Raw genomic sequence first — 26,653 nt, forward strand, 5'->3', positions numbered from 1 at the left:
GTTGTCTTTGCTCGTCAGAAAGTTGCAAAATAGGATCACATGACCCCAAAACGCTGAAACAGTCATAAATACACACCAGTTGCCAAGCATCTGATCATGTTACCATGGGGATGCTGCAACAGGTGTTAAGTGTGAAAAATAGTCCTAAGTCACTTTTTTCAGTGTCATTGTAACTTTAAACAGTCACTAAACAAATGATTGTAAGAAAAGGACTACCTGTCCTTTATATACCACAACATTTTATTAAAAGCCACAATAAAAGCTCAAGAGTAACATAATTACTGACTGGGTTTATATACCATAATAAGCCATAGTTTTAACAAGACTTTGTTGACTGCGCCATAATAACTGAGTTCACATACCACACTAAGCCAATAACAAGCAAATCACATTATGGCTCATTCCAACCCAACCAGAAGATTCCAAATGAATGTTAGGAAACCATTTCTTAACAGCAATTGACATTAGATCCAATTATCAGTGAGGTGGTAGGCTCTCTACTAGATGAGTACAAGGAGAGGCTAGACACCCATTTGTCATGGGTACTTTAATTTGGATTCCTGCGTGAGACAGTGAGGCAGGCAGCAAAATCAATGGCAAAGGAAAAACTAGTTAGTATCAAGTAGGAAGGGGCCATTTTTGTTCAACAAAGATTTTAACAGAGCCTTCTTCATGACAAAGGATTCAAAGGTGGCAATTAGGAGTAGCTGCTGTAAGGATGGTATTCCTGAGAAGATTCTCTTCTTTATAGCCCCGGTCTACTAAAAAGGTATACGGTGAGTTCCTATAGATGACTTAAATATTCAAGCAAGTATATACAATGGAACCTTGGGTCGCGAACACTTCTGTTCGTGACCAAATTGGCTGACAACCAGAATTTTCGGCGAAGTTTTGTTTCTGGTCACCAACACATTTTTGGGTGGCGACCAGACACAGCCGCAGCAATTTTCCCTGCTGCAGCAATTTCCCCTTAAGTGCTATTTTTTTTGTCTGCGCATGTGCAGACAGTCATGCTTCTGGTCACGACCAAATCAGGTTGCAACCATAGTCCTGGAACAGATTACAGTCACGACCCACGGTTCAACTGTATAGAAGGAAAATTAGAGGAAACCTAGGAGGTATCCAAAATCCACAGACATACTGATTTTGTTTTTGTTTTTTTAAATTGAAAGATACAGCAGCTCTATTTAAGATTGGAACACATGGAAAAGCAAATTACTCTTTTCACTCTCTGTGAGTTACTCTTTCTTCATAGTAATGGGGTGGGATCAGGTTTCACTATTACCCCACATATAGGTGAAGATTCCAAACCTGCCCCATTTTGTGGGTCTTATTGTTATTTTTAATAGCATAAATATAGCATACAATTTGTCCGTAAGTCACATGCAGTGTATTGAATGAAGTTTTAAAAATTGAAACTGCAATTGTAATAGTAATATAATTATATATTTCAAATACCAGAATAGCAATCTGGGAGAAAAAACAATAGCCATATAATTTCAGTGTGTTTTTACATTGCCTGATTTTTGCTTCCTCCAAATCTACTTTAATAAACAGAACTGGACTCCTGTTTTAGATTTATTTCACAATATTTGCCTTAGCACAGGGATGTCAAACTTGTGGCCCATTGGCCGGATGCATCATACGCTGACCACGCTCACCCCCATTTTAATGAAGGGAATAAAGTTGCGATACGTCATGTGACCACATGACCACACGAGTTTGACAACCCTGCCTTAGCATATATTGGAGTGGGCTTTTCTACCTGTCAGAACAAAAGAGTGGCTACAAGATCTGGTGCCATTAGCTTTCTATCACGTCTATGGAGATTCTCAGTCCTCCCAGTCATGACTGTCCCAAAGATACTTTTTCAAGAGGCAACTGGACTTTCTGTTTTTTCTTTGAAGACATTTAGCTTCTCATCCAAGAAGCTTCTTCAGCTCTGAAGCTTCTATCACATGTGGTGATGCAAGGTGTTGATGAGTGTTCCAATTCTCTCAATATATGGGTGGCATATGAATGTGATTATTGTCAAAGGCCCTGACTGGTTTGTCACTGAAGAGATATTGTAGACATTCCTGTTGGATTTCTTCATTTTGTGGCTTTCTCCTTCATAAACACTTGAGGTAAGTATAGAATAGAAAGGCCATTGCGGGACTCTCTCTCTTCTCTGCACACAGTCCCTGCCTATTACTAACAGCATGTTCTCTAGCATGCCAAGGTTTTCTGTAAATGTGCCCAGAAATGAGAGCTTCCAAGTGACACACTTGAGGAAGATGGGAGGGAGGTGAGATTTGACCTTTATTTCTGTGCCAACATGGAAACAGTTTGCTTTTGAATGACAAACCTACTTAAACACTAACCTTCCAAAATATTGTAGTTCTCACCTTAATTAATATGTTTGAAACAACTATGGAAACGAGACACTAGTCATTGAAGATATATTATTTTCAATTATAAAGTGATACAATTTTATTTCTTTTCAGAATACAATTTTTGAAATTAGATGAAAGGCATATCTACTCAAATATTTTGATTCCAACGCTGCTCTTTGCGTTCTTGTGGAAACAGCATATACATCACTTTAGCTTGGACTGCAAATCATGCTAAATTATGTTTTATTTTCAAAATGAAGGTGAATATATGTGTATCAGGAAATGTGGTATCCAATCTGGGTCAGTTACCAGGACCAGAAGTTTAGTCTTCTGAGCTTTCAGATTCATGCTGGAGCCCATCTTCAATGCTTTATGCTTTATTTTAAACTTGGTTTGTTGAACAAGCCAAGTGATGTGATTTGTAGATAACACTAAGTCATAAGCAATGATTTGTAGAACATGAAGAAGGATTCAGTCATCATACTAAACCAAAGGCATAAAACATTATGGCTCAATAGAAAATGTATACAAACTACCTACTTCTCTTTTCTACAATGACCATTTTTTTTCTTCTTTATCACTGAATCCAATGAGAAGTGATATTCAACAGGTTCTGACCAGTTCTGCAGAACCGGTAGCAGAAATTTTGAGCACTTCGGAGAACTGGCAAATACCACTTCTGACTGGAGATTTTACAATATCCTTCTCCTGCCATATCCACAGAACTGGTAGTAAAAAAATTTGAATCCCACCACTGAATCCAATGAAAAGTTTTGAAATGTTTTTGCTGGTCTTAGTAGTAGCATTATAACACAGTATTTATTTTTATATTTTTAGAGTTTTTTAAACTGACAATGTTCTATTCTAAATCTGTGCTATGCCTTTAATATATCACCCTATCTATGGGCACATACAATACCAGATTGGGGACTGATGAAACATATATCTTTTTGCCTATTTGCTAAATATTTACATTCTTTTCAGCTATGCTTTCTGAAGGACATTGGTAGGAAGCATTCAGCATGAACTACCAGCCCACTTAGTGTTCTGTTTCTAGTACAGCAAAAACAGGAAACAATGATATGCTACAAATTCCTTTCTCTGTTGTTATACTTTCAGACTTTCCTTTTTCAGATTATCCAAACATTCCAAAGGAAAGGTTTAAGTGTGGGTGTTTTGTATTTGGATGTCTCCGATTCTCACTTGTTCATATCACCTGAGAGTCACCTGACTTTTTTAAAAAATGGCCCCTTTGTGGGTAGTTAATAGCTAGAATGTATTTTCAGCAAGAAATCCAGATCAAGAATACATATTACGTATGGGAACCACAGCAGTGTTTTCTTCAAAATAAAAGTGGTACTTCAAAAGCACGCCTTTTCAAAATATTTGACAGTATTTATTAAGGAGTCTAGTGACTCTACCATGTATTAAGAACAACAATGCTTTCCTTTTGGAAGTTGTTAATATGCATTAAGTGATCATATCCAGCTGTTTGGACACAATGACCCATCAACGTGGTATATAAAGGAGTGGGAGAGAAATTCTTTAGAAGTTCATAAACAGTATTGGAAACTCAACTAGGATATTATTTTTTTCTTTTTGCATAATATTTTCATACTTTGATAAAGTTTGAACATGTTTCACTTTGCCTAAAAATAAATTACTAAAGAGGAGTGTGTGAATTCTAAGATTTTGTATCAAGTGCTTTAACTTTTAGCCAAATAATTGCAAGACTCCCTCATCCTCAAATATGCATAAAATTCTAATAATATTTGCAAGCAAGAGAATGGAAGGCAAGACTGAAAAGCCAAGGAACAATCGGTGTATTCATAAAAACTTCTAATTGCTTTGCCTGTTTTCAAATGCCTGGGTTATTTTAAACCTTCAAACTTATCTCCTAGTTTGACTTCCTTTCTGATTTTTGTTTACATGCATGTGAAGATAATTGACCTAGGAACCAATGGTGTGATTTATTTTCTATACACAATTGCAATCCTGTGAATTATTTCACAGCCCCAAATTTACATTTGTGCTCAATATATATTTTGTAAAATAAGGCTATACCCAAGAGTTAGAATTGAGATGTGAGGAAATGATCTGCTTAGGAAACCTGGGATAGCTAAGAAATCTTGCCACCAATGCTAATTTGCTAAAGATGACCCTTTAAAAGAAGAAATAAAGCCTCATGACATTGAAAAAATCTGTAATTTGTTCTAGACCAGGGGTGTCAAACTCGCATTGTCATGGTGGCATCATGTGATATATTGGGACTCCCCCCCCTTTGCTTAAATTGGGTGGGGGTGGCACCAGCATGTGACACATCCTGCCCACGGGCAGTGAGTTTGACACCCCTGTTCTAGACTGCTTCCAACTTTATTGATTTCATCGATTTCTCTACTGATTTTTAAAGACTCATCTTCATAAAAGGAAAAAGAGTTTTCCCTTCACAAGTAATCAGTGAATTGGGACTGGGACTATCACAGAGTTAAGTATGTGTAACTCTTTTTATTTTGAGATGGGGGCAGATTTCTTTCCTGTAGTCCTTTTACCTCTCTGTGTGTACAAAATTAATTTTCTATTTTATTTTTCAAGCAATTCACATTTCACTTAGTCATTCCATTAATGTTAACTTTTTGTCCTGGCTCATTGTTTAGGAGTGTGGTCTCTAGATAATGCCCCCCTCCCCCACAGACATATTTGAAAAATTAAAGACATCTTTGAGTCAGATTTAACCACCAGTTATTTTGCAGATACATCCCTGTAGTTTTCTTTGCAACAATACAAAAATTATTTGCCATTATCTTTTTGCAAGATTTTTTCTCTACTTCTCTACTTCTTTTTCTCTAACCCACAATAGGGATATACTATCTGGGCTGCAACAATCTGGACTATCACAAGGTGACAGCAAAGAATTAGAAGATTTAATTAATTGTAGTTCTGGGGATTTTTCCCCCTACCATCTAGTGATGAACTGGATGGGCTTTGTAGCCTAGATATGACATTCCTAACCAATAGCTTTGTATTCTCTGAAGATCAGAGAAAGCCCAATTTCAGCTTCCAAACTTACAAAAGGCCAAGTCTGGTTTTAGCATATCCATGTGGGTCACCTATACATTTTTGATGAGATAAAGCTCCTAAGATTGGAGTTTTTGTTTTGACAATTCTAGCAGGCAGATAAACTGGGCAGTTTACAGGGTTTTTTAAATTTTATTTTATACTTTTCTCTTGTCCAACTTTTCTTCCTTTTGAGGAAAGAGATTGTCTTAAATTCAGACTTATATTTCTTTTGGTCAAATGCAATGATAATAATAGGGGGATAAAAATGTGAAATATGATGTAAACATCTGACTGACTATGCAACCAAACATAATAAACCAAACTTGCCAAAAGAAAGCAAGGATAGTACCAGTGGTAATAGTTGCCTTGGGTGCAAATCCAAAACATCTGGAGCACCACTTAAACACCATCGACATTGAAAAAATCGCCATCAGTCAATTGCAAAATTCCAGTTTTAGTTGGAATAGCTTACATCTTGCAAAGATCCCTCAAACACCATCAAACAACAATATCCCAGATCCTTGTCTCGACAGATGGCAAACATACCAAATTCAGTCTAAACATCTGTCTGAATTTTCAACCAACCATAATACTAAAAAAAAGTCCCTGCAACAGCAGCAAACAACTAATGTTGGCGCTAGGGTAAATATATGACCAATATTTGTTTTGTCAGTAATGAACGCAGCATTTTTGAAAACCCACTAGTCAATTCATGCCTAAAGAATTGTGCTGAAGCAATAATTTAAAAGTGAACTTTAGTATAATTGCAAGAAATGATGGTGGTTTTGCAACAAGAGAGGATCAAGTTAGAGAAGGCATGCTTTGGTTTTTGGATTTTTTTCCTACATCCTTTAGGAGTGCTAGCCACAGAGGTTCTCTTCAACATAAAGAAATAACATATTGCATCTTTGTATATTTCTACTCTCCCCTCATGTTGTGTTTCTGTGAGTTTTGAGTATGACTATATAGACTCCATTTGGGATCATGTGACCAGGAAGAGTGGAGGGGACTTAGAATGGAGGCAGTGTCAACATTCCAAAACTGTGTCTAGTTCCTCTCCTACAGAGAAGCCTTAGGAGGATTCTGGAATTCATTTTTTCCATAGTTCCTGGCCCAATCTGGTCCATTGTTGGTTTTATTCTGTTCAGGTTTTGGAAACATATCCCTCAGAACAGTAAGATATGTACAGGCATATGTGTACATTTCCTTCCCCAGGGACTAATGAAAGAGTATATGCAGTTCTGTTCCCACACATTACATCTGTGTGTGTGGGTGCATTTCCGCTCTCCTCCCGTGGTGCTTCTATGCAGCACCACAGTGTGCAGTTCTCCTCAGGGTCTTAATCAAGACATGTGCAGCTTTCATGTGTCTGTATTTCAACTTCCCCTGATATTAAAAATGCATTTTAAAAAGCAATATAGAAATTGATAAAGTTAATAATGTTAAAATCAGTACTGAATAAATGAAAAGGTTTGTTAATTTCATAAGATTGTAAAATAAAACATAGCTTGTAATGCTAAACGCAATCAGCCATCTCATTTCACTGTATAAGGGCTTCTTTAGCCCTGTGGATGAAAGCAGCCAATTTTTTCATATTCTGCAAAGATGATATTTTCCTGTGAAACACTGAAATGAGGTACCCTCTCTTCATTATAAAGGTACATATCTTTCCTATTTTTTCTGAAAATGTGAATGCTTTATTATTTTATATTTATTATAATTAATTTTATTCTTTTCTACCTGTGGTGGGATTCAAATTTTTTTATTATTGGTTCTGTGGGCATGGCTAGGTAGGCGTGGCTAGGTGGGCATGGCCATGTGGTCAGGTGACTGGGTGGATGTGGCTATGTGATCATGTGACTGGGGGATCAAGTCTTTTTTTCTTTCGCAGCACCCCCTCCCCGCGATTTGTTTTTAGCCTTGTGGGCCTCAGGGAAACCTCCTGGATGCTGTAAAAAGAAGCATTTTGAAGCCTTCCGAGATAAGTACAACAGCGAGGAGGGGAGGATCAGTTGTGCCGTGCAATTTAGATTAGCTAGAAAGCAAGAAGGCCAACTAATCTAAATCGCATGGCACAACTAATCGTCGCCCAGCTGGTCGTCGGAAATACCGGTTTGGCTGAACTGGTAGCATTTTTTACTACCGGTTTGAGCAAACCAGGCTGAACCGGCAGCATTTTACCTCTGCTTTGTACCATTAAAAGAACCTTGATAAAGCTCAGCACAGAGAATGCTTAGCCTTCAGTGTCCAATTAACTACAGTACCTGCCTGAGCAACAATTTTAACCCAAGATTCCCTGATTTAACTCCCACATATTCTACATTATCCTGACTGCCTTCAGGCCACTTAGCTCTGTTGTGTTTAATCATGGTTTGCTGAATAGCTCACAACTGGCTTAGTTCAAACAACATGTTAAATCAATACAAAACAAACCATATAATATCTAAACTGGATATCTGACCTCAGCATTTGATTCATTCACATGTATGATTCTTTTATTCCACCTACAGACACTCACAACATGTGAACTGAATGAATCAAAGGTGAATTGAAGAGATTTCTTGGATGAGAAGTTCAACATTTTCAAGAAAAAACTAAGAAAGTCCAGTTGCCTTTTGAAAAGCACCTTTGGTTCAGCCATGACCTGCATGACTGAGAATCTCCACAGACATGTGAACTTAATGCAATGCTGGTATCAATGAAAATAGGAGGAGGGATGAATATTATGAATGTTTGTCATCATGGGTTATTCATAAAATGAAGGTGGAATGAAAAAAAAATAGAGCTATTCAATCTGCCTCACAAACGCTAAAAAGTAGTGGCAGAAAATCTAGAATGGTGTTTGAGCCAACTATCAATGAAAAAGCAATGATTGCAAGGGACAAAGAAGGTAAGGATTTTAAGTATCCAGTAAATAATTTTAAAAGCACATCCATACTGTATTCCTTTATGACCTGCCTTCACCTTAAACTGACTGTGTCATGCCTGATTAAAGCCATTTACATCCCTTTAAGTCATCTTCTAAAGATCTAATAATGTACTAAAGCAGAATTTATCACAGGAAGAAGGAGAATCTTTCTAAGACAGTACATAAATGCTCCTTCTGGGTCTGTAAAGAATGACTGATAAACAAAGCACTGATAATCTTGCTTGTAACTCAGAGGTGGTATTCAATCGGTTTGCACCTATTTGGGAGATCCGGTAGCGGTGATTTAGTGTGGGTCGCAGAACTGGTGGTGACCCCTGGCTGGCCACGCCCCCAAACTGGGTCGCCCGGTCGCCTGCTTGTCCCGGTTGCTCTCCTAGCTTTCCGTACCACGTGGTGGCCATGGCGCAGCTCAGGTGGATGTCCCAGGGCTGCTGCATATGCACACTGCATGTGCAACTGCTATACATGCAGTGCGCATGTACAGCAGCCCCAGGACATCCACCTGCCTGCCCGCCCTCCCAGAGCATATTTTCTTCCTTCTCCCAGCGGTGGACGTGCCTTTTCCAGCCCAGCTCAGCCTGGCCCGGCCAGCCAGATGAGTGGGCAGATATCCCAGGGCTTCTTGCCCCCCCTTGTCGCGAATGCCTGCAACAGCCCCCCAGGCCAGCTGAGCCAGGAGCCACCGTTCCCAGGTTTCTACTTGCCCGTGCTTGGTCGACGCCTCTTCACTTTGCCTGAAGCGGCTGGTCCTGCCCCTCACCGTCCCCTCCCTCGCCTGGCCTGAGAAGGTACGGGCAATGGCAGGGGATAGCAAAACGGCTGGGTCCCTATCTTCCCCTCTCTCTCCCCCACTCTCTGTGTCTGTGTATGTGTGCCAGTCGTGAGTGGAGGAGAAGAGTTGCCTGAAGGGACTGGCTGAACAAGGATTGCCAGCTGCGCTGGAAGCGTCTCATCAATTTCCATTAACATCTCCGATGCCTCCAGCTCCAGCTGTGTAGAGGCAGACGCGCGTGTTTGCTTGCCATTCCCGCCTATCCACCCCAGTCTGCGCGCGGTGACCCTACCCCCACATGAGGGAGAAGACTGTGTTTTTGCTTCAGCCCACCCCTGTTGCTGAATTTCACCGCTGCCACCTCCTTGGCGGCAACCGATCATGGGACCTCTATATCCTCAAGTGCTAACCTCGGTGTTACTCGCTGAAAGTGGGGGGGAAAACACACACACAGAGCCGAACCAGTGGTAGTCTCAGTAGTAGTCCTGATAGCAGCAGCAGTGGTGGTTTCTGTGGCAGGACTCACCCCGTCCCCCAGCCATCAGCCACCCTGAGCTAAAGAAGCTGGCTGCATCGGGGGAGTGCACGCAAAACAAGGCGCCTCGGACTGCCCGCAGTTCTCCTTCCTCCTCTCCCCCATCCTCTTTCAGGGGCTTCCCACCCACTGCTCTGCTTGCTCTGTGCTTGTGTCTGGCCGGCTGCCTCTTTCCTATGCTGGCTTCCCGTCAGCGATTCTGTTCAGTGCTCGACCCCTCTCAGCCCTCCCCCCCCCCCACATGCTCAATCCCCCACCCTGCCTCAGGTCATGAAAGAGATGAGCGAAGGAAAAGGGTGTGGGACTGATGCTGTGGAAGATGCCACCCGCGAAGGCCTGGGAAGAATGGAAAGAGCTTTTGCGTGCGCTTTCTTCTGAGCCCTACTGCCCGCAAATCCCCCCTCCTCATCTCTTCTCCTTTCCCCCAACCCTGCCAGTGTAGTCTGCAAATCACCCCACCTTCCACTCCATGCTGCAAAGCTCAACAGCCCCCCAAACACTGCAGAGCTCCACCCCGTAGCATATTGCAAAGCTCAACCTCACCCCGCCACCCCAAACGCCATCGCTCGCCATGCTTTGCACGACAACCAGCAGAAAGCAAGTGAATGCAGCTTTCCTCCTTCTTCAGGTTAGGGAGAGGGGGAGAAACCTTCCACTCGGGTGGTTCGTGCCCTGTGGAAGCTCCTCTGTTCGCCGCTTGCATGAGCGACCTCCAAGCTATTACATCTGACTCACCTCGTGGAGGGCTATTCTACCCAGGTTTCTGCAACTCTCTAGGTAGTCATTCAGCTATAAAATGCACTCTGCCCATGAACAAAGGGGCTGTTTTTATCTATTCTGAGAGTTTTCTATCCTGTCAGAGAAACGTGTCCACGTTGGTCTCTGTGAAAACTAAACCTCCAACAGCTCCGCTCAACTCTCATTTGCCAAAACCTCCTCATTGATAAAATGTTCTCCCTCCTTTCCATTAAGCCCCACAGAAGCCCACTCCAATAACGCTGTTACTAATAACTCAGTTCTATGGAGTGGAACTATCACCCTCCTCGTGGCAACCTATTGCAATGCCGTTATCTCTGCTCTCTTTAAGTACTCATTCCTAAAGTGTAGATATCCTGGGGCAAGAGAATAAGCGTGCACAGCAGATGTCAAAAAAGGCTCCTGGGTCCTCCCTTCCCATTTCTCTTCCAATATGTGCACCCCACCCTCCTCCTGGACCCGCCACGGCTGCCGGTTGCAAGAGGAGGAGAAGGGTCACTCAAAGGGACTGTCTGAACAAGGATCGCCAGCCTTCAGGTGACCTTTCTCCTCCTCTTTCTCCTCCTTGCATGTGCATGCCACCCTCCCGGACCCGCCATGGCCGCCGGTCGCGAGTGGAGGAGGAGAAGGGTTGCCCGAAGTTACTGGCTAAAGAAGGATCGCCCGCTGTGCTGGAAGCGTCCCTTGAAAGTAGTGAAGAGCGCTTGGCCCAGAGAGAGCTTTGAGAGAGAGAGAGAGAGAGACAGAGACAGAGACAGAGACAGAGACGAGACGAGAGACAGAGACAGAGACAGAGAGAGAGAGAGAGAGAGAGAGAGAGAGACAGACAGACAGACAGACAGACAGACAGACAGACACTGACACACACAGAGAGACAGAGACAGAGACAGAGAGAAAAACAGTAGGGAAGAGAGAGGGGAAGATAAAGAGAGGGCAGAGAGAGAGAGAGACAGAGAGAGAGAGGGGGAGAGACCTATAGAGAAAGACACACAGAGAGGGGGGAGGAGAGAGAGAGAGAAAGAGAGAGAAAAAGAGGGAAAGAGAAAAAGAGGGAATGAGAAAGGAAGGGAGAGAGACAAGAAAGAAAAGAAAGAGAAAAGAGAAAGAAAGAAAGAAAGAAAAAAGAGGAAGTGAAAGGAAGAAAAGGGATAGACAAAGAAAGGGAGAGATGGAAGGAAGGGACAAAGAAAGAAAAAGAAAGAAAGAGAGGGAGGGAGGGAGGGAGGGAGGGGGAGGGAGGAGACCATGAATTAGATATATGGATGGGTAGATAAATACATGGATGGAGGGAAGGAGGGAGAGAGAAAAAAAAGGAGAGGAAGGAAGGACACAAATCCTGGTTTCAGAAGACTCTTTGAAGCACACAGCAATCTAGGGCTGGCCTGCAAGGGATCTCAGAGGTCATCTAGTCCAACCCCCTCCTCCAGCAGGAGATCCTTACAGAATCATAGAATAGCAGGGTTAGAAGTAAGTGTGTGTGTGTGTGTGTGTGTGTGTGTGTGTGTGTGTGTAAAGCTGTCAAAACTCCAAAACAGGTCAAGTAGCTCTAGGGAGATCAGTCATAAATTAGAACACTTGCTAAGCAACCGGCCATTAAACGAGGACCACTTGTATTTGGTTGGTTTGCTGGTCACATGGTCACCTGGCCACGCCCACCCACATGGCCACAAAGACATATCCACCCAGTCACATGGCCACAAACCCATGCCCATCTAGTCATGTGACCATAAAGCCATGCCCATCTGGCCATGTGACCAAGCCACGCCCATACAATCAGACGACTACCAAGCCACACCCACAAATTAAGCCACGCCCACAGAACTGGTAGTAAAAAAATTTGAATACCACCACTGTTGTAACTGGATGTATCTATTCATCCCAGTGGAGAAACGGTTCTTGCATTCCTACCTATCACAATCATATGCTAGCCATCAATTGTGACGTGGTATAGTATAGCAAGAATAGTTCTTGTCAGCATCAAATAAAGTCAGGAAAGGATCTGAAATTTTGAATAGATGTTGCCAGTCAGTGCTGTAAGCAACACTGTGCTAAATGAGAATCAGAGGGTTTTCCTTTTGTTCTTGTTTCAAATGAGGGAAGTGTTAGGTTACCTAAGGTGAGAATCTACATACTGTATATCATTTTTCTTTCTGCACATTAAACTTCACTGAGAAACTGATCCTCAAATCTGATCAACTGGCAAATGAAAACAGATAACATAAAACCAAATACATCATGTTAATATTACACATTTCTGATCAGGTATATTGGGGCTAATTAATCACCTGCAAGGTGAAACTAAGAACAAGAGAATAAGAGACAACCCAAATTATAGTTCTACTAGTAAGGGATCCCTTTGGACTCTATTTGTTTTCATTCAACCCTCTAAATCAATCTGAAAAATGAAATGCTCATCAGAAATACTTTTTTAAAAAATTCCCCTAAAACCATCTGCTTTTAGAAACTTTTAGTCAGAGACCCAACTACTATCTGAATTAATTCAGGTAATGAATTTATGTGTGAATTCTGAGTACTGGTACAATTTTGCTGATTATTGCAAGGCTCTAAAAATTGATTTTTCAGAGGACCTGCTACTATTACCCAATTAATAATAATACCACAATTTACTAAGAAGTCTTCTTTCTCTAACCACAGAGTACCTTAAAATCCCAGTACATTTAAAATGTCTACATGAGATTTCATAATTCTTCTGTTAGACTCTTACATAGAAACATATGTTTCAATTTAGTCTTGACAAATACTTTCATTACCACTAAATCAAATAACACTTTGTGTATCCTCCTCAACAACAACAACACAGAAAACCCAATCATAACCTTCTGTTAAGAGCAATACAGTCATCAGCCTTTTGTTACAATCCATGGGGAGCAAGGCAGTTTTCTTGTATCCATAACAACCTGCATTGATGCACAGGAATTCCCTAGTGAAGAAAGTGATGAAAATTATTCATGAAAATTTGTGCCATTTTGCTTCTGGCGGTGTATAGGAATTATCAGGCATGATTTCTATCCCTTCTTTCTCACTACTATCTGAACTGCAATTCCACTGTTTGAATAAGACTACAACTCCACTGCTTTCAGTATTTGCACAGTAGCAAAGTAGAAAAAGCTAGCATGTTTGCATATTTGAGACATCTCTATACTAACATTTCTTTATCCTTTTGCAGCCTTAGGCATTTCTAACTTTGAGAATTTCAGATCTCAGAATTCCATAGCCAGAAAGTTGAATTCTATATAACTATAAGTTACCAGGGTTGGGAGACACTAGCTAAATACCAGAAAGAAAATCTGAGGTGAAAATAGCATAATGTGACATATCTAAGATTCTTGGACAATATTTACTTTAAAATCAGTAAAAATCAGTAAAAAGAGAACAACAAGAAAAAACCCATTTCCAGAGAGTGTAACAAGCTTAGACTCATCCATTAACTGTTGTAATCATTGCTAACTACAGGCCACACTGTATCTTCCTACCTCAAATTAAATTGCTTATCTTGAAGCATATGTATGAATAAATGCACACACAATGCAAAAGGTGTGTTTCTTTTTTTTTGGTCGCCATGATGTAAAAAAGATGTCGAGACTTCTAGAAAGAGTGCAGAGAAGAGCAAGAAAGATGATTAGGGGACTGGCAGCTAAAATATATAAAGAATGATTGCTGGAAGTAGGAATGTCTAGTCTGATGAAAAGAAGGATTAGGGATGACATGATAGCAGTGTTCCAATATCTCAGGGGCTACCACAAAGGAGAGGGAGTCAAGCTATTCTCCAAAGCACGTGAGGGTAGGGCCGGAAGCAATGGGTGGAAACTAATCAAGGAGAGAAGCAACTTGGAACTAAGGAGAAATTTCCTGACAGTTAGAACAATTAATCAGTGGAACAACTTGCCTCCAGAAGTTGTAAATGCTCCAGCACCGGAAGTTTTTAAGAAGAGATTGTGTGTGCTCAGTCTCAATAACTATGTAATTCGGTCACAATATAACCTCATATGCTCTCTACTGAAATATAGAGCAACACTATTTAGGAATACAATACGCTCAATTTTATTCTGTAAAAATTAGGTGTTCAGCACATTCTTGACAAGCAACAGGCAACACCAGCTTTACCATATAGCAGTTATTTGGGACGATAGGTGCTGTCATACAGAAACAGATTTTATTAAAAAAAGTAAAAAGCAAGGATTATGGGTGAGCCAGAGTTTGGTTGTCATGAATGTATGAACTCTCCCCAAAGCTGGGAGAGAATGACCCTAAATAATATTGAGCACTGCCACTTTAATCACAGAAAACAAAAGGAAAAAAAAAACAATCTGGAAGGAATGAGGTGGATTTCTTTAACCATTCACAGCTTTAAATTTCAAAGTACACTTATTGCACTTATGTTTTTATTTTTATCTTTTAGATCAAAAGTTATCTTAAACTCAGACTCTGAATGCAAATAATAGTTCCCACTGTTCCCATTCTTTCTCTATTGGTTCATTTTTCTTCCATTTCAGCACAGGCCTGAATGAATGTTTCCCTATCAACATTCTAGCAGAATCCCAACACACTACAGAAAAAAGTAGACAGCTATAACTAGGCTGAACATAAGTAGAATACAGAATCTGGGAAAGCCTAATAGTTCAAAACTGTCACCCATTTAATATTTTTCTAATCCAGAAAGGAAGCAGACTTTTTACTTTTTAATATATTTTAACTGGAATATAATAAACATAATCACTCTGACATTTACAAAATAAATGTCCAGGTTCAGAATTCCATCTGTCAAAATAGGGATTACAATACATAATTGCTGCAATTTATGCTACTTTATCTTGAAGTAGGTCCAAGAATAGTGGGTGTTACTTTCACATTTTAAGAACTGCTTAAGATTATGTGACAGAAGGTTTATTTTGTTATTTTAAAATATTTTGGCCTGTTGATCTGTCTCAAGTGGTGTAAGGTTTCCTGCCTAAGCAGTGGGTTGGACTAGAAGATCTCAAGATCCCTTCCAACTCTGTTATTATATTCTGCTTTGCTTTGTTGAAAAGAAATGCTATATCATTAGTATTTCAAACTCAGCCCAAAAGACAGCCAAACTGGATAATGATGGTTGAAATAGTAATTCTCTAAACCCAATGCTCACTTTCCGGTAGATCTTATTTATCACAAGCTTCAATCAAGCTTAATGCATCTATTTTCGTGGAGATTAGAGTTTGGGATTTTCATTTACAAAGGGAAAGTAAATACTGGATTCCCTGGGGGACAAAAGTACCAAAAAAAAAAATGAAGACAGGAGCTACATCTGCACTTCACAGTTCTAAAAGGATAACATATTACTTTCACAATTAATGAAAGTCACAGTTTTAAAGGTATTTAGGCTCAAATATTTTAGGAGAGAGCAAGCTGCTATAACTCCCATGCCAATGGCCAAGCTGACGAGTGTTGATGGCAGTAATCGTTGAAATATTTGGAAGGCAGCCATTTCCCTGCTCCTGGGAGGAAAAATATGCTCCATAATGAATTCAAGAATGTACTCTGAAGGCTCTTTGGCAACTCATAGATCCAAGGCATGTGGTAACTTAACCAAACAAATAAACATTTCCTGTTTAAATTTAATAAATGTATGTACAAAAATTCATAAATGTATATTTCAGGTTGGGGGAAGATGCCAACCCCCCCATTATGTGTTAGATATTTAGTACTGAATTCTTAAGAGATCATGACACCTTGTTGTAGAAATAAAATAGCTTTAAGGAAAATAAGCGGTTACTACTATGGAGTCTAGTATACTTCAACAGAAGATCAATTAACCAGTCACATGCCTAGAAGAAAAATAAATATCCTTTCTAGAGATATGTCAGATTCTCTCATCTTATCTGCTCAGATTCATTAATAAGGATATTGACAGGATCTTGCTGCCTTTAACAAAATGACAAAAAATATCACCAGCATTGCTGCAGCACAAATGCACCTGTTCATAACTGCATTCCACATAGTGACACACAAATGGGACAGAGCTTGTGTCACAATTTTTCAACATTGTTTTCAACATTCTAACATGCATTGCTCGCCTTCTTCCTCCACTGCATTCCTATCTGCAACATGCATTATTACAGCTTCCAAGATTATGTGTTACCAAATGTGGTGGGACCAAACTAACAACAACTGTTGCTTTGCTTATGAATATACAATGGTACCTGATCGGCTGTATAGACAGAGATGGAGCTTGATCTCATTCATAAATATTAAGGGTAGTAAATTATATTATAAGCCTGAAGAAAAGAAACTGCTATACAGAACATACAATTTGTCATATGCTAACATTCCTCATTAGACACTGTTTTGCCTTATTGAGAAGTTGTCGTGTAATTAATTAAGCCTATGCTTATACAGTAACAATATATTTATTCATTGTTTTTATCGCCACCCATCTCAAAAAAGTGACTCTGTGTTGCAAACAATCATAAAAGAATTAAAAACAGTTACAATATAGTACAAAATTAAATATATATGAAAGTTGAGAAAAATGTCATCATAGATGTTAATATAGCCAGGAAATGGGGTTCTTCCCAGGCTTGGGGCCCCAGACTTGGGTACAAAGCCAGGTCTTCAAGGCCTTTACAAAAGGTCAACAGTTGAGTCATCCTCAACAATGATGGGGGAATAAACCCAATCCCAAGCCATGAAGGACTTTAAAGACGGCACCAACACCTTGAACTGCATTCAGAAATGCACAGGCAACCAATGCAGTTCATGCAATAATGCTGTTACATGTGTTGAACATCTGACACCATTTACTACTTGGGCAGCTACAGTTTCCACTAGTTGAAGCTTCCAAAGGTTTTTTAAGGACAGCCCTATGCAGACCATATTATAGTAATCCAGACAAGAAGATTTCATGGAGAAAACAAATTTAAAGAAGTTGAAAGAAATATTCCTTTTAACTCAAACTACAAAAGTGTTCTAAGGGGGCAATGGAAGTCTCCTCCAACAGTTACAGATCCCTTAGCCCTAAGACTGATCTTTTCTCTGCACCCTGCAGAGTTAATAGGGTAAGACTTGAGCAATAAATTGCTGGAATTGTAATTAACAACCAAGGCTCTTTTCCTATTAATTTATGAAATGCACACACACCACCTCTGATCCCAGTGATACAATCAGCACATCTTATTAACACCTTCCAAAAATCCCATTTCCTTTCTTGCTCCATTTACGCATGAATGGTTCATTTGTGAAACTGGCAAGGAAACAAGCATGTTTTCATTTATTTACCCTTCTTTTTACTGAAGTATGTTCATGCTTCTTTTCCACTGTAATCATAATAAAATATGTACTCCAAAACTACTGTTGTCCAAAAATATCTTTTAAGCAAAACTACTAGTACCCAGAAATATATTTTAATTCATGCAATTTAATGAAGTTTGTGGTTTCTGCAGCAAATATATCTGAAAGTTAATTTAGTGGGATTTTACCATTCCATAAAGCAACTGAGAGATGATGCAGTTGAATTTTCATGTCAAAATTACTATTTTCCTTACTGAAAAACTAAGCAGGAATTATTATTATTTAACATATCAATTTATACTCTAGATTTTTTTCTCGCAGAGCTTTGGTGGGAGAAGACATGAACATAGTTTCCCTCCCTTCTTTTTCTGAAATGGTATAATCCTGATGGGACTGAATTATTTATGATCTCCCACCATGCAAATTAATTTGTTCTCACTCAGGTAACTGGGAAATTTAAAGTACCCTTTCTCTGACTCTAGAAATAACATAGTCCTTAATATAAAACCACATCAGCTGTTGCCTTCCCTTATCTTTTATTCTTCTCTAGTGAAATTAAAATGTCAGCCACAACCATGAAACAGTGAATTTTCAGAGGTTTTTAGTTTGCAGGTGAAGACTTGGACTCGATTTCTTCTCATTTTAAAATAAAAAATTCTGAAGCTTGTATTGAAATAATTTGACAATTTCATATATTCAAGTTCTCATCTCTTTAAATAAAACGACAAATTTTGGCTTTTAATTATCTGTATATATTTATAGGAGATATTACAATTCAACAACTGAACAAATCCATGAAGTATATTATAGTATAGATACATACTGATGCCATCAAATGCTGAAACGCAATATAGCAATTAAACTGGAGATTAATTTAAAGAAGCTTGGGGAAACAATTGTGAGCTACCTCACTGTATTATGTTTTATTAGAAATAAGTTTAAACTTGGAAATAAATAGGGCACTCCTATTGTGATTTATTGTTTAAATTCCTACATTAATATTGCAGCAGATCCAAGCTAGCCTAACTTCATAGTTCATTTAAGAAACAGTACAGGTTCTGAACACATGTAATTTGGCTTATGTGGACATAAAGAGAGGTGTAACATCCCAACTTTATATCTTAACATTTACTTGATCCCACAGAATAAGGTGGATTTTAAAAAATATTTTGAATCATACAATTTTGATGTAGCTATCTATTAAAAATTCTTTGATTTCTTCTTGTATTCTATATAAATCTCACCTTTTTATTTATATATATATTTATATATTATTTATATATATTTATTTATATATTTTATTCTGAGCCTTCTCAGAAAACAACAACTGAATGAAAAACTGCTGGTGACCTTCTACCGCTGCACCATAGAGAGTATCTTAACTTACTGCATCTCTGTATGGTTTGCCAATTGCACAGTGGCAGATAGGAAAGCACTCCAGAGGGTTAATGTCATTGCCCAGAAGATCATTGGTTGCCCTCTCCCTCTTTGGAAGAGCTTTATAGCTCCCACTGCCTTAAGAAAGTTCAAAACATTCTCAAAGATCCATCTCATCCTGGGAACCCTTTTTTTGAACTATTACCATCTGGCAGACGGTACAGAATAATAAAAACAAGCACAAATAGGCTGAAAAATAGCTTCTATCCCAGGACAGTACCTCTTTTGAATTCTACTGTACAGTGCAGTGTTGGTGCAGTTTTGGGGGTTTTCGGTTCAATGTGTGGAGTGTGAAGGATGTGTGTTTGTGTTTATTTTCATGGTCATGATGCACACTGAAGATGATGTTTGATTTCGTTATACGAGGTGCAATGACAATAAACTAAACTAAACTAAACTAAACTAATATAACAATAAAAGAATTTGATTTAAAAGACTTATTAAAACAAATAAGAAACAAATGCGACATTTTCAAGCAATAAATACATTACTTCACTAATACAAATTTAATTTGTTTTTAAATGTACTCAAAGTAAGCCACTGTGTCTTTGAATTTTAAGAGTAAATCATGTAAGTTTGCTTCTTAATGACAATGTACTGAATAAAATATTGACTCCTTTCCACTCATTACATTACTAATTCATTTTATGAACCAATTCCTTTATAGAAGTGGAAAAAATGTTCCATCCTAGAAGCTTCTTTCTTGAAATAAACATTTCCACATTTAGAAATTCTGGTTCATTTGAGTTGACCCAGTTTTCTTTTAAAAACTCACAGCAGCTAATAACAATAGGGGAAAACAAATACAATCAAAAGTAAACAATTTCTAAAAATTGGTGAATACAAATGAGCAGAGTATAAAGACGCTAGAGAAGAAAGGCTACTTTAAGTTTGAACAAGCAAAAGTATAGATTATGTAAGGAATTTTAAGAAGGATACAGAATTTGGAACCCAAAGGTCTTTTTTAGAGAGAAAAACCCCTTACTGGAGATTTTTAAAAACAAACAAACACACACACACACACAGACCGCTAATCATCTCAATCTTTCTACTATAAATAGAGAAGAGAACTTCCAACATTTCTATTCCAAAGTTCAAATCTCTTCAATTAGTATCCTGTATTAATCATCAGCCTGGGCACCTTTCAAGACATGAGTTGAGAATCAAAACATCCCAAGAACATGTTCATTTGTTAATTGTTTGTTTTCCATAAGCTGGCAAGAAAAGCCCAATGTCTTTCATCCCCATCTCTTTAAATTGCCTGGAATTAAAATAGATGGATATGAAACCTCCATGGACTGTGAGACGTTCAATCAATGGGGGTGGGGGATAAAGACAAGGACTTGAGGGAGATAGATTGGTGCTGCTTGAAGTGCCAAAGTAGACTGCAAATGAAGTCAGGAAGTAAAATGGGATATGATACAAAAAGGATCTGCCAGTCCTTTGCAATACTAAATCTGTTGTTACAAAAGCAGAGCCCAGAGCTGTTGTTTTCTTCGGCAGAAACAGAGGACTTGACTCTATATTGCTCTATATTTTACAAAGGATTATGGCATAGAGAGTTTTGACCAAACAGTTATACGCTTGCATGACTCTACTTTAGTAGCTTATAATGACTATTCTGGCCCATTCCATCCCTCTGTCGGTATTAAATAAGCAAGCAGACCTACCTTTTTCACCTTTCACACTTAAACATTTTTCCCTTCTCCCTCCCTCCCCTTCCAGGGCTGGTGTTCAATTATCTCTCAGTCACCTTTATCTGAAATGAGAAGGTCCTTCCTGCCAGGCCTGAGAAGTTTTGGTCATGGCTGCAAAAATCCAGGAAACATCCAAATTGCTCAGTTGGGTGCACAAAACGGTCTCTCACGGTTTCCAAGGAAGCAGACCTCTGGCCTTCCACAGCTGAGAAAACTAAGCAGACCTTTTTTCAAGGGTCAAAAGATAGATGCCATCTAACTGCTACAAAAAAATTACCCTTCCCGGGCCAGCTCTCCTCCTCTGTGGCTTACATAGAAGCTCATTATCTCAAGCCCACCAAGCTACAGCAAATGGGAGGGCACACGCCGCCACGCTGCTCCACTCTCTTGTTTACTCCTCCTCCCTCCCCTCTCTGTGGATTCCCCTCGTGAATAATGCAGAAGCTGTAGTTCCAGACACTGCCCACTCTATGCTTCTCCCCCAAAGCTGCTGAAAACAGCTCAGAGTGCCAGCCAGGGACAGGCTCCATGTTCTGCATAGTGCAAGCCCCAGGCCCTTGTATGACAGGCCTGTGGTTCAGTTGTTCCCAAAGTTGCTGTCTCTTTTTGTACCATTTCTGCTTGTGAAACAACACAAAAGCCACGATGAGAATAGGGAGTCCAAGTGAAAAGGGGGACCGTTCTCATTCTCATCTCTCTCCGGGTAGCTATTCAGAAGCAAAAACATGCATGAAAATACAGTTCTTTAGCCTTTGCCAGGTAGGGTTGACTCAAGTGTTGTGAGCCAGCACAACCTAGAAGACAGTTGAGTAGAACTTTTTTCCGGGCCTACATGGCTCAGAGATTTTCATGAGTATATCAGGGTTTCAATCCTAAAAGTGGGAAGGAACAAGGCACAAAGTATGAAGCCAGGATAAAACCTGATGGATCTAAGTTTAATTGAACAGCATCAGAGTAAGCCAAGGCTTTAATGAGGTTGAATGGAGTCCCGAATGCCTATTGTACATATTTACCTTAAACTTTCAAGCAGAAATTTAAGCGCAGATTCAACCAGCTAATATTCTTTGTATTTTTTTTCTATGCCTTACCAGCCCTGGACACAAATCTATTGGACTGGATTACAATAAGATGCTTTCTTATTGGTCTTTGCTTGTCTCCAATTATTGTAGGCAGATGCTATTTATTATTAATATAATTGCACATCCCTAATACCACATTCTGACTTCTGGCATTCTGCCATGTATTTGTTCTTATGTTATTGAATGCCCTGGAATTTATTTTTATTTACAGGACTAAGAAGTCAGAGGAAAGAGAAGCTTGTTCTTCTAGAAATACATCAAAATCAAGGGTCAGTTCCAAGAAGACTATCAATTCATCAAAGGGACAAGCAAAAATTGAATTTGAATAAAGAAAGTTACCATATACTAATTAGCTTTATATATTGTGTTATGATGTACAGAATGGTTTAGAGTTGGTGCTGAGGTGCAAAAACCAAGGATGGAAGGCCACATATGCCTTCAAAGCCTTAGATGTGGCCTTCAGAACCTCTAAAAACTGTCAACAATTGTAGATATTAATATGTCATATTAGAAGATTAAATTAAATACTGTATATAGTTATTGAAGATTAATCATATAAGCATATTTAACTTGAATTAAATTTTAGTGTCATTGGAAAGGATAGCATTTAATTCTCCCCTGGTCTGAGTATGTTAAGGATATTTCTCAGCCTAGCAAGAGTTGTTTGCTTCTGGCTTATCATGTCATATTTTATAATCTTTGATTCAGTGCAGTGTTTGAACCTAATCAAATATTGTTTCACCTAACTCAATATTGTCAACATTGATCGATACATAATCCAGCATTAAAGCTGGAACCAAAGATGCATCATTGAGTACAAATGAGTAAAATGTGTTTCACATTATCAAGCATTATCAAGGGTACCATGGTTTCCAAAACAAGACTAATTTTTCATATGTGTATGTTATATACAAAACAACATAAAAAAAGTATCTACAACTTTATTGCTATGAATCTTTTAAAAATTGAAATAAATGAAATGTTTGCAGTAGCCAGCAACTGAGAGCATTAAACCTCTCATCTCCAATGCTAAATAAAGCCAACCTGAAATATGAGTTGTATCATCTATGGAAACTAGGATGTGGAGGAGATATTACCTTATGGTTTCCCTTGAAGGATGCCCAAAGCAACCCTTATGTGGCCTAGGCACAAAGGGAAATCATTTTTAGAATAAGCTGCTTATTTACAAATCTCTAGGTTTTGTTTTTGCACAGCAGTTGCATAACAAGGAAGCAGTATTAGTTCTCAGTTAGCATGAAACACTTTAAATTTGGGAAGACTTGCACACTGAAGTTCTTTACATTTTTTAAAATTAATTTTGCTTTTTAGAAAAACTAAACCAAAGATACGACTCCCTTTCTGGGCAATTTCTTATAGCTTCCTCCTGTAGAATGAATCTATTATTTACCCACTGATTTGCATGCTATGAAATCATTGTAATACAGCTACACTCTGAGGCTGGTTCTTTATCTTCAACATATAACCAAAATAGCTTATTCAGCCAGACTATTGAATTCCAAAAGATCTTGGACAAGATCATATAGAAAACAACTCACCAGCCTCCTTTGTAATGCTTTTCAGTGCTGTAGCTGTTCTGCTGATTCACTTACTGCATTGCTGGCAATACTGATTGGGGGATATTTTAAGAGATTTGTAATACACCAGCTTTAGGATATTTCAAGTTGGCTAAGGAGTTAACCCAGATACCCATACAGAATAGTGACAGTATTAAGAGGTAATGAAAGAATAATTGCTTTGCTACAGGAACACATATAGCCCAAATGGAATTCCCCTCCCCCGCTCCTAAATATACTTAGCTAGTTTTCAAATGGTTAAATGTTTGTATATTGAACCTTTTTTTTTTTTTAAAGAGAGATACTGATATTAGTGATGAAATTTACAACAGTCTGGATCTTAGCAAGGCTTTTTTTTTTTTAGAATTATCAGAGAAGACTTTCCAATCACCCTAATTTTCCAAATTTAAGAGTTTGGAATTTTATCCACAATTATGACATTTTTCTCTGTCAGTTTCCCCCCCCATCTACCCACCAAATGAAATACTGTTGGGAATAGGAGAAGCTGGATGGATAAGACACACAATTTAGTTTAGTGTAAAGGTATTTGTTAGAGACTGTGAGTTCTAATCCTACTTTAGCCTTGAAGCTCTCTCAGGCTTTAGTCTCACATAAGTACTGTTCTCTTAATTTTTAGATAAATTTTAAGGAACTTGATTATACTTTATACCTTGAAATTAAGTCACCACTATGAATTCCATTGTACGACAGTCTTATATAAATTAGCATTCATATCATGATGTTAGAAGAATTAAATATATTGTCAAAAACAAAGTGGATGCTAATGGAGATGGCCAGATTTAAAAGAGACACCTTTCACTATCTGAACATATCAAAATACTCATGTCAAAGAAGTCAGATGAATTAGTAAAATTACTGCAGCAAATGAACAAAATCAAGGAAGCACAATTCTGTCCCGTTTAGAATCTAATGAAAGATTTCACCATTAAAACATGTTAGGAAAGGGGTGGAATAAGACAAAGTACAAACAGCAGCATAAGCATATCCTCCAATAAGGAAGTCTAGGAGCAAAAGGTCAGAACAGGATCAATGCAGACCACAAGAACCTGTCACTTCTCATCTGTATCTATGGAAACCAGCAAGAGGCAGGAAAAAGAACTGCAAATTTATTGATTGTGCAAAAATACAGTCAGTCATAAGTGACATTTCAGCCTTGAGCAGTAGTATACAATCAAGGCAAGTTCCTTTATTTAAATGCTTCCAATTTATCAGATGCATTGAGAGGTCAAGTTCATACAACCAACATTTTAATAAGGAAAATTATTTTTAATGTAAACAATAATAAAGGCTGCACCTGCTGTGATTATCACACTCTGTAATTTCTTTATGTTCAATAAAAGTGCTCAGTTTAATTAAAGTGGAAAAATTGAAACAGGTTATCAGCAGACCTCAACACAATTTCCCTGTATTTCAATCTTTTCTTAATAATTGTAAAAGTGTATAAGTTTTGCACATGAGAAGAAGCAGGGATGGGTTTCACTTGCATTTCTCCCAAATTGCTTTCCACAGGAAGAAAAAAATTCTTCAGTATACATAGTGACTATCTAACCATGCAGAGAGAGGAAAACAATGAGAGTGCATGAAGAAACTAATGTATTTGTCCGAGTTCTCCTCTCCCCTCCCCCTCCCCCTTTCATTTCCTTCAAAATGAAAGATCTCCTAAAATAACAGAAATGAAAAATCAGCAAGATGAGCCTGACAACAGCACTATATAAATTAGCCAATAGCTGGTCCTTGACTTAATGATACCTAGATGGGATCTGAGATTTTCCACTCTTGTTTTGTTCTTGGTGCAGTACAAGAATTTTGTCTTTTGACTTGTGAGACCTGAAAGCCATTTGTGAAAGATCCCAAGTATATGATTAGAAATAATATAATGAACATTATAATAATACTCTAAATCTCTAATTATCAGACATCCAAGTGATCCAGAGATAAATAGATTTCAAATTCTGAAACAGCACCATCAATTTTCTTGGTGCTGATCTGAGAGAATTACAAATAGAACCAGTCATGTACAAATTGAGGATAGAGATTGGGCACAAAATAAAGACAACTGAAACAAAGTGACATTTGATTTTATGAAGGAAATATTTATTTCCTAGCAATCTTTTCATCTTTTTCTAACCTTTTGCACACACCTCAGGCCATCTGCCTGTAACAACTCGCTCTCTATCACACTGGAGGCAAGTGAGAAAAATGAATGAGGCGGCTCCTTTGTTACTTTTGCTGGAGGAAGGATGAGAGCCTCCTTACATGCCTCCTCGTAAGAAATGCTTTGCTGAAGGTTGACTTGTAGGAACAACCAGTCTGCTCACCAAGTCTGAAATATGAGCACAGCCTTCCCAAAACAATATGGGACAGATATTACTACTGAAAGCCAGTTTTAACACAATCCTAGCCTGAAAAATCAAGATGTTCTAATGTGGGATTCCCCAAATATTTAAAATGGTAAAACCTAGCATAAATGACATGAATTTTGAATTTTTTAGCTAATGAAAATCCTGCATTCTACTAACCTTAGATTTATAAGTCTGGGTGGCAAAGGTCTGAATAGCTCCAAATAGTTTCCTTGAAGCTCAGTTCTGGTAGTCTTAATTGATTCAAAGACTAATAATGCAACTGTTCAAAAATGCACAGATCTTGTCCAATTAGCATTGAAAATTGTTAACTTCTGATTATACTCAAAGGGATGTATTGCTGTTTCTTAACAGCTTGCAACATGACAATAGTGGGAGGGAGTCAACAGTAGAGTATAGATGTATTGTAAGGGGGCAACCTCCAACTACCTTTAGAGATTTTATATCTCTTTTTTATCTTGCCTTTATTGTTTTTATAAATAACTCTTACATTCCTATTTTCCACACAACCACCCAGTGAAGTGGATGGGGCTAAGAGAGAATGACTGGCCCAAAATCACCCAGCTGGTTTCTATACCCGAGGTGGGATTAGAACTTCTGCTTTCTAGCCTGAAGCCTTAACCACTAGTCTAAACCAGGGTGTCCAACCTTGGCAACTTTAAGACTTGTGGACTTCAACTCCCAGAATTCTGGGAGTTGAAGTCCACAAGTCTTAAAGTTGCCAAGGTTGGACACCCCTGGTCTAAACTGTCTCGCTACTTTTACAGTTCTGAAGTC

At 38.7% G+C, this 26,653-nt stretch overlaps 1 protein-coding gene across 15 annotated transcripts in view; it reads right to left on the minus strand.

The window, feature by feature from the left end:
• The window catches only part of NFASC (neurofascin), a 173,558-nt gene that overhangs the window by 122,471 nt on the left and 24,434 nt on the right, over positions 1 to 26,653 (minus strand). For 8 of the 15 annotated variants that reach the window (XM_087959693.1, XM_087959692.1, XM_087959691.1 and 5 more), the window contains exon 1: positions 20,899 to 21,165. The exons of 1 other annotated variant lie outside the window; for it this stretch is intronic. The gene's annotated coding sequence lies outside the window, so the exon portion shown is untranslated. Of the gene's footprint in view, positions 1 to 20,898; positions 21,171 to 26,653 lie in introns of those variants that run through there. 6 more of the 15 variants (XM_087959682.1, XM_087959685.1, XM_087959683.1 and 3 more) reach the window with 3 other exon arrangements.

The sequence above is a fragment of the Notechis scutatus genome, chromosome 3, assembly GCF_049901735.1.
Source record: "Notechis scutatus isolate UNSWTSFEM ecotype Mainland chromosome 3, rNotScu1.2, whole genome shotgun sequence".
Classification (NCBI taxonomy): domain Eukaryota; kingdom Metazoa; phylum Chordata; class Lepidosauria; order Squamata; family Elapidae; genus Notechis; species Notechis scutatus.